The 7,500-nt window shown below is 55.0% G+C and overlaps 3 non-coding genes across 3 annotated transcripts in view; all 3 read left to right on the top strand.

Moving 5' to 3' along the window:
* Positions 1-3,348: 3,348 nt before the first annotated feature.
* On the top strand, positions 3,349-5,241 carry LOC126333841 (small subunit ribosomal RNA). The gene has a single exon (XR_007564394.1). It is a non-coding gene; the product is annotated as a small subunit ribosomal RNA (ribosomal RNA).
* Positions 5,242-5,609: 368 nt separating this feature from the next.
* Positions 5,610-5,764, top strand: LOC126333827 (5.8S ribosomal RNA). Its single transcript, XR_007564381.1, has one exon. It is a non-coding gene; the product is annotated as a 5.8S ribosomal RNA (ribosomal RNA).
* Positions 5,765-5,952: 188 nt separating this feature from the next.
* The window catches only part of LOC126333859 (large subunit ribosomal RNA), a 4,222-nt gene continuing 2,674 nt past the window's right edge, over positions 5,953-7,500 (top strand). The window contains exon 1 of the ribosomal RNA XR_007564411.1: positions 5,953-7,500. This exon is cut by the window's right edge and continues 2,674 nt beyond it. This is a non-coding gene — a ribosomal RNA (large subunit ribosomal RNA).

Here is a 7,500-nt window from a genome sequence, read left to right as displayed (position 1 = left end):
CGAATGTCCCTATACGTGCTGTAAGACTGGGCACACAACGTGAATCGCACGTCAGCCACACGCTCGAACATGCACCACTCTCGGCCTGCAACGGAGACACACAATACGTAAACATCTGGAATGCGACAATGTCGAGTGCATCCTCTCTGCCACATTGCACCGTCGACACTATGATAACCAGAGCAGTAGGTCCACCTATAAAAGCACAATACCCCACTCCTCCGACAACTACCATTGCTCAGATAAACCAACACCACCAACACACATCCTACACAGAGGGGCACCAAATATCACCCCCCCACCCTCGTGTTATACCACATGAAAAATTGCAGAAGTGAGAGACACAGACCCGCCAGCCTCTTGCTACAAGCATCGAACCGACGTGACATATCTGACGGTGACTCAGGCATCCGCGTACTGCCACAACTATCCACCCCCCCCCCCCACTCTCTCTGCCCCCTTCCCACACAATACCGAATTTAACCAACTTTATCGCTTAACCTAACTGTGGCTGTACCAGATTATCGCTTAACCTAACTGTGGCTGTACCAGATTATCGCTTAACCTAACTGTGGCTGTACCAGATTATCGCTTAACCTAACTGTGGCTGTACCAGATTATCGCTTAACCTAACTGTGGCTGTACCAGATTATCGCTTAACCTAACTGTGGCTGTACCAGATTATCGCTTAACCTAACTGTGGCTGTACCAGATTATCGCTTAACCTAACTGTGGTTGTACCAGATTATCCCTTAACCTAACTCAATTTGTCCCTTAACCTAACTCAATTTGTCCCTTAACCTAACTCAATTTGTCCCTTAACCTAACTCAATTTGTCCCTTAACCTAACTCAATTTGTCCCTTAACCTAACTCAATTTGTCCCTTAACCTAACTCAATTTGTCCCTTAACCTAACTCAATTTGTCCCTTAACCTAACTCAATTTGTCCCTTAACCTAACTCAATTTGTCCCTTAACCTAACTCAATTTGTCCCTTAACCTAACCCACGTTGTCCCTTAACCTAACTCAATTTGTCCCTTAACCTAACTCAATTTGTCCCTTAACCTAACTCAATTTGTCCCTTAACCTAACTCAATTTGTCCCTTAACCTAACTCAATTTGTCCCTTAACCTAACTCAATTTGTCCCTTAACCTAACTCAATTTGTCCCTTAACCTAACCCACGTTGTCCCTTAACCTAACCCACGTTGTCCCTTAACCTAACCCACGTTGTCCCTTAACCTAACCCACGTTGTCCCTTAACCTAACCCACGTTGTCCCTTAACCTAACCCACGTTGTCCCTTAACCTAACCCACGTTGTCCCTTAACCTAACCCACGTTGTCCCTTAACCTAACCCACGTTGTCCCTTAACCTAACCCACGTTGTCCCTTAACCTAACCCACGTTGTCCCTTAACCTAACCCACGTTGTCCCTTAACCTAACCCACGTTGTCCCTTAACCTAACCCACGTTGTCCCTTAACCTAACCCACGTTGTCCCTTAACCTAACCCACGTTGTCCCTTAACCTAACCCACGTTGTCCCTTTGCCTAACATAGTTCACTGCTCGGAATCTCTGGTGTCGTTGTTATCCTCATGTAGATGTCTTGCGAGTGTTGCTTACTTTCCACATATTCCCACTATCCACTGTCAATTGTACTGCAATAGGACTATATCGCCCCCCCCCCCCCTCTGCCCCTCTCTTTGTGTCTCCGTCCTCTCAAGCTGGTCGGTCTGGCGTTTGAGTGTTAAATGAGCCTCGCAGCTGTTCAGTTGCGTTCAGATGTCGACGCCCTCAGTGTACGTCGTGGTATGGTCTGTGTCCATTGTCCGCTGATGTCGTACGCGTAACCCACACGCTGTACCGATCATCGGTCGTTACGTACAGAGTGAAGTAGTGTGATACGTGTGACCGTACGCTGGCTGTGCCCAACGGTGTCGAATCTCAATTTCCATATGTTGTGCTCGATGCTACTTGTCTCGTCTCCCAATAACAGCTAGGTTGCACTGTGGTACGCCGTAGAGGCGTGTGGGAGGAACGTACGAACGCATTGTATGTCACCCTGGGTCGCTGGGGGTGGTGGTGCGGTGAGTCAGGTCAGGTCAGCGTGAGCCGTGTGATGTAGTGACGCGTGTATTCCGACTTTGTCGTATTGCCTCACACAAAGTGCTACCCTGGTGGACCGCGTTCCATATCTGGGACATGCCGCAGATGCCGGTTGACAGTGGATCGCGGAAGGGACATCGCATACGTGCGCGGGCCACCTTCCACGTGTTCTCTTCTGCACATGTCGCAGTGTGTATGTGGTCTGATGTAGCGTGTCGTGACACATGACATCCTGGCATGCAAGAATTGTTGAATTCGCAAATGTAGGTGGACATCTACGTTTACTGCCCAAGATACGCAAATGAACTGGAAATCCGTTGTTGAGCGGTTGTTCACGCTGGAGGTGAATCTGTGATGGCGACGATCGGTACAGCTATTAACCGGTTGTTTCAGCGGTACCCGCCACATCCACACACATGACTAGGCCCATGTGGGTATGAAGCGATACGCGGCGGTGGCTTGGTGGGACTGTTCCCGGCCGGTGAAGGGGGGCCGCCCGGCGTGTTGGCCGCGCGCTGCGTGGGCGCACGCGCAACAGGCGGCTGGTGGGGGGCGCCGAGTGGCAGGAGCGCCAGCCGACGGGCTCGGCAGGCGGCGCAGCTACGCTGCGGCGCACCCTGCACGCGGCGCCTGGCGGCCAAAGTTGGTTCAGCCGAGCCCGGTGCGAAGCGCGGTGGACATCTGCAGTGTGCTGGTCTGATTGAGGACTGTGTGCGTTGAGGATGCGCCGCCGCCTGGCACTCGGCGCCGCGACGCCGTCTGCTGCTCGGTCGCCCCAGCGGTTCTCGCAGGTGGTTTGTATCGCAGTTGTGCGGACGTGTTGGCGCGTGCGCTGTGCTGGGAGAGTTCGCTTCTGCACCCAAGTGGGGCTTTGCCCTTGTGTGGCGCTGGCGTTGGAGCTGCCGGTCACCATAGGTGGCGCGTGTTGTCTCCCGCCGGCAATGCCACGACAGCACGCTCCCGGGCCTCTGTCGGCAGCGGCAAGCTCAGTTGGGAGCAAGGGTGTTCGCACTAAAACCGTCTACTCGCCTAACTCCGGGCGATTGCGCCTCTCTCGAAACCGACCAAGTACCTAGGACGGCGCTGCGCGCCGCCGGGACCTGAGAGGGTTTCGAGGTGTATCGTGCAGGGGAGCTCGGCCTCCTCCTGTTTGCAGAATAATTGAGCGGACGCTTGCGTGTTCGCGCGGGCCCCCGGGACACACTCCCGGGCGGCCGGCTGCTCAGCTCTAGTTGACGCAGCTCCCTGGTTGATCCTGCCAGTAGTCATATGCTTGTCTCAAAGATTAAGCCATGCATGTCTCAGTACAAGCCGCATTAAGGTGAAACCGCGAATGGCTCATTAAATCAGTTATGGTTCCTTAGATCGTACCCACGTTACTTGGATAACTGTGGTAATTCTAGAGCTAATACATGCAAACAGAGTCCCGACCAGAGATGGAAGGGACGCTTTTATTAGATCAAAACCAATCGGATTGGCTTGTCTGGTCCGTTTGCCTTGGTGACTCTGAATAACTTTGGGCTGATCGCACGGTCCTCGTACCGGCGACGCATCTTTCAAATGTCTGCCTTATCAACTGTCGATGGTAGGTTCTGCGCCTACCATGGTTGTAACGGGTAACGGGGAATCAGGGTTCGATTCCGGAGAGGGAGCCTGAGAAACGGCTACCACATCCAAGGAAGGCAGCAGGCGCGCAAATTACCCACTCCCGGCACGGGGAGGTAGTGACGAAAAATAACGATACGGGACTCATCCGAGGCCCCGTAATCGGAATGAGTACACTTTAAATCCTTTAACGAGTATCTATTGGAGGGCAAGTCTGGTGCCAGCAGCCGCGGTAATTCCAGCTCCAATAGCGTATATTAAAGTTGTTGCGGTTAAAAAGCTCGTAGTTGGATTTGTGTCCCACGCTGTTGGTTCACCGCCCGTCGGTGTTTAACTGGCATGTATCGTGGGACGTCCTGCCGGTGGGGCGAGCCGAAGGGGTGCTTTCGCGTCCCGAGGCGGACCCCGTTTAAATCCTACCAGGGTGCTCTTTGTTGAGTGTCTCGGTGGGCCGGCACGTTTACTTTGAACAAATTAGAGTGCTTAAAGCAGGCAAGCCCGCCTGAATACTGTGTGCATGGAATAATGGAATAGGACCTCGGTTCTATTTTGTTGGTTTTCGGAACCCGAGGTAATGATTAATAGGGACAGGCGGGGGCATTCGTATTGCGACGTTAGAGGTGAAATTCTTGGATCGTCGCAAGACGAACAGAAGCGAAAGCATTTGCCAAGTATGTTTTCATTAATCAAGAACGAAAGTTAGAGGTTCGAAGGCGATCAGATACCGCCCTAGTTCTAACCATAAACGATGCCAGCCAGCGATCCGCCGCAGTTCCTCCGATGACTCGGCGGGCAGCCTCCGGGAAACCAAAGCTTTTGGGTTCCGGGGGAAGTATGGTTGCAAAGCTGAAACTTAAAGGAATTGACGGAAGGGCACCACCAGGAGTGGAGCCTGCGGCTTAATTTGACTCAACACGGGAAACCTCACCAGGCCCGGACACCGGAAGGATTGACAGATTGATAGCTCTTTCTTGATTCGGTGGGTGGTGGTGCATGGCCGTTCTTAGTTGGTGGAGCGATTTGTCTGGTTAATTCCGATAACGAACGAGACTCTAGCCTGCTAACTAGTCGCGTGACATCCTTCGTGCTGTCAGCGATTACTTTTCTTCTTAGAGGGACAGGCGGCTTCTAGCCGCACGAGATTGAGCAATAACAGGTCTGTGATGCCCTTAGATGTTCTGGGCCGCACGCGCGCTACACTGAAGGAATCAGCGTGTCTTCCTAGGCCGAAAGGTCGGGGTAACCCGCTGAACCTCCTTCGTGCTAGGGATTGGGGCTTGCAATTGTTCCCCATGAACGAGGAATTCCCAGTAAGCGCGAGTCATAAGCTCGCGTTGATTACGTCCCTGCCCTTTGTACACACCGCCCGTCGCTACTACCGATTGAATGATTTAGTGAGGTCTTCGGACTGGTACGCGGCATCGACTCTGTCGTTGCCGATGCTACCGGAAAGATGACCAAACTTGATCATTTAGAGGAAGTAAAAGTCGTAACAAGGTTTCCGTAGGTGAACCTGCGGAAGGATCATTACCGACTAGACTGCATGTCTTTCGATGTGCGTGTCGTGTCGTGTCGCGCAACACGCTACCTGTACGGCAGTGGCCGTGCGCCGCGTGCGGAACCACGCGTGCCTCTCAAAACTAGCGGAAGTGTTGTTGTTGTGTGGTACGAGCGCTGAAGCTCTGGAGCGGCTGGCCTGCGGTACCTGGCGCCTGGCGCCGGTTTTGAATGACGTTCGCCCGAGTGCCTGTCCGCTCCGGTGTGGAGCCGTACGACGCCCATCGGCTGTGAGGCCGTTGGACACAAAAAAAAATAGTGGAACAGGGGCCGTCAGACGCCTCAGTCCCGCAAATGCTACTGTCTTGAAAGAGACAGTGGGAGACTGAAAAGGAAAAGATCACCCAGGACGGTGGATCACTCGGCTCGTGGGTCGATGAAGAACGCAGCAAATTGCGCGTCGACATGTGAACTGCAGGACACATGAACATCGACGTTTCGAACGCACATTGCGGTCCATGGATTCCGTTCCCGGGCCACGTCTGGCTGAGGGTCGGCTACGTATACTGAAGCGCGCGGCGTTTGTCCCGCTTCGGAGACGTGGGAGTGTCGTGGTCGCCTGTGTGGCCGGCCGCGTCTCCTTAAACGTGCGATGCGCGCCCGTCGCCTGGCGGTTCGCATACCGGTACTTTCTCGGTAGCGTGCACAGCCGGCTGGCGGTGTGGCGTGCGACACCTCGTACAACGACCTCAGAGCAGGCGAGACTACCCGCTGAATTTAAGCATATTACTAAGCGGAGGAAAAGAAACTAACAAGGATTCCCCCAGTAGCGGCGAGCGAACAGGGAAGAGTCCAGCACCGAACCCCGCAGGCTGCCGCCTGTCGTGGCATGTGGTGTTTGGGAGGGTCCACTACCCCGACGCCTCGCGCCGAGCCCAAGTCCAACTTGAATGAGGCCACGGCCCGTAGAGGGTGCCAGGCCCGTAGCGGCCGGTGCGAGCGTCGGCGGGACCTCTCCTTCGAGTCGGGTTGCTTGAGAGTGCAGCTCCAAGTGGGTGGTAAACTCCATCTGAGACTAAATATGACCACGAGACCGATAGCGAACAAGTACCGTGAGGGAAAGTTGAAAAGAACTTTGAAGAGAGAGTTCAAAAGTACGTGAAACCGTTCTGGGGTAAACGTGAGAAGTCCGAAAGGTCGAACGGGTGAGATTCACGCCCATCCGGCCACTGGCCCCCGCCCTCGGCAGATGGGGCCGGCCGCCCGCGCGGAGCAATCCGCGGCGGGGTCGTGTCCGGTTGCCTTTCCACTCGCCGCGGGGTGGGGCCGTTCCGGTGTGCGGTGGGCCGCACTTCTCCCCTAGTAGGACGTCGCGACCCGCTGGGTGCCGGCCTACGGCCCGGGTGCGCAGCCTGTCCTTCCGCGGGCCTCGGTTCGCGTCTGTTGGGCAGAGCCCCGGTGTCCTGGCTGGCTGCTCGGCGGTATATCTGGAGGAGTCGATTCGCCCCTTTGGGCGCTCGGGCTCCCGGCAAGCGCGCGCGGTTCTTCCCGGATGACGGACCTACCTGGCCCGGCCCCGGACCCGCGCCGCTGTTGGCTCGGGATGCTCTCGGGCGGAATAATCGCTCCCGTCAGCGGCGCTTCAGCTTTGGACAATTTCACGACCCGTCTTGAAACACGGACCAAGGAGTCTAACATGTGCGCGAGTCATTGGGCTGTACGAAACCTAAAGGCGTAATGAAAGTGAAGGTCTCGCCTTGCGCGGGCCGAGGGAGGATGGGGCTTCCCCGCCCTTCACGGGGCGGCGGCCTCCGCACTCCCGGGGCGTCTCGTCCTCATTGCGAGGTGAGGCGCACCTAGAGCGTACACGTTGGGACCCGAAAGATGGTGAACTATGCCTGGCCAGGACGAAGTCAGGGGAAACCCTGATGGAGGTCCGTAGCGATTCTGACGTGCAAATCGATCGTCGGAGCTGGGTATAGGGGCGAAAGACTAATCGAACCATCTAGTAGCTGGTTCCCTCCGAAGTTTCCCTCAGGATAGCTGGTGCTCGTACGAGTCTCATCCGGTAAAGCGAATGATTAGAGGCCTTGGGGCCGAAACGACCTCAACCTATTCTCAAACTTTAAATGGGTGAGATCTCCGGCTTGCTTGATATGCTGAAGCCGCGAGCAAACGACTCGGATCGGAGTGCCAAGTGGGCCACTTTTGGTAAGCAGAACTGGCGCTGTGGGATGAACCAAACGCCGAGTTAAGGCGCCCGAATCGACGCTCATGGGAAACCATGAAAGG

This window comes from Schistocerca gregaria, unplaced genomic scaffold, assembly GCF_023897955.1.
Source record: "Schistocerca gregaria isolate iqSchGreg1 unplaced genomic scaffold, iqSchGreg1.2 ptg001646l, whole genome shotgun sequence".
Taxonomy (NCBI): domain Eukaryota; kingdom Metazoa; phylum Arthropoda; class Insecta; order Orthoptera; family Acrididae; genus Schistocerca; species Schistocerca gregaria.
This window is presented reverse-complemented; position numbering and strand designations above follow the sequence as displayed.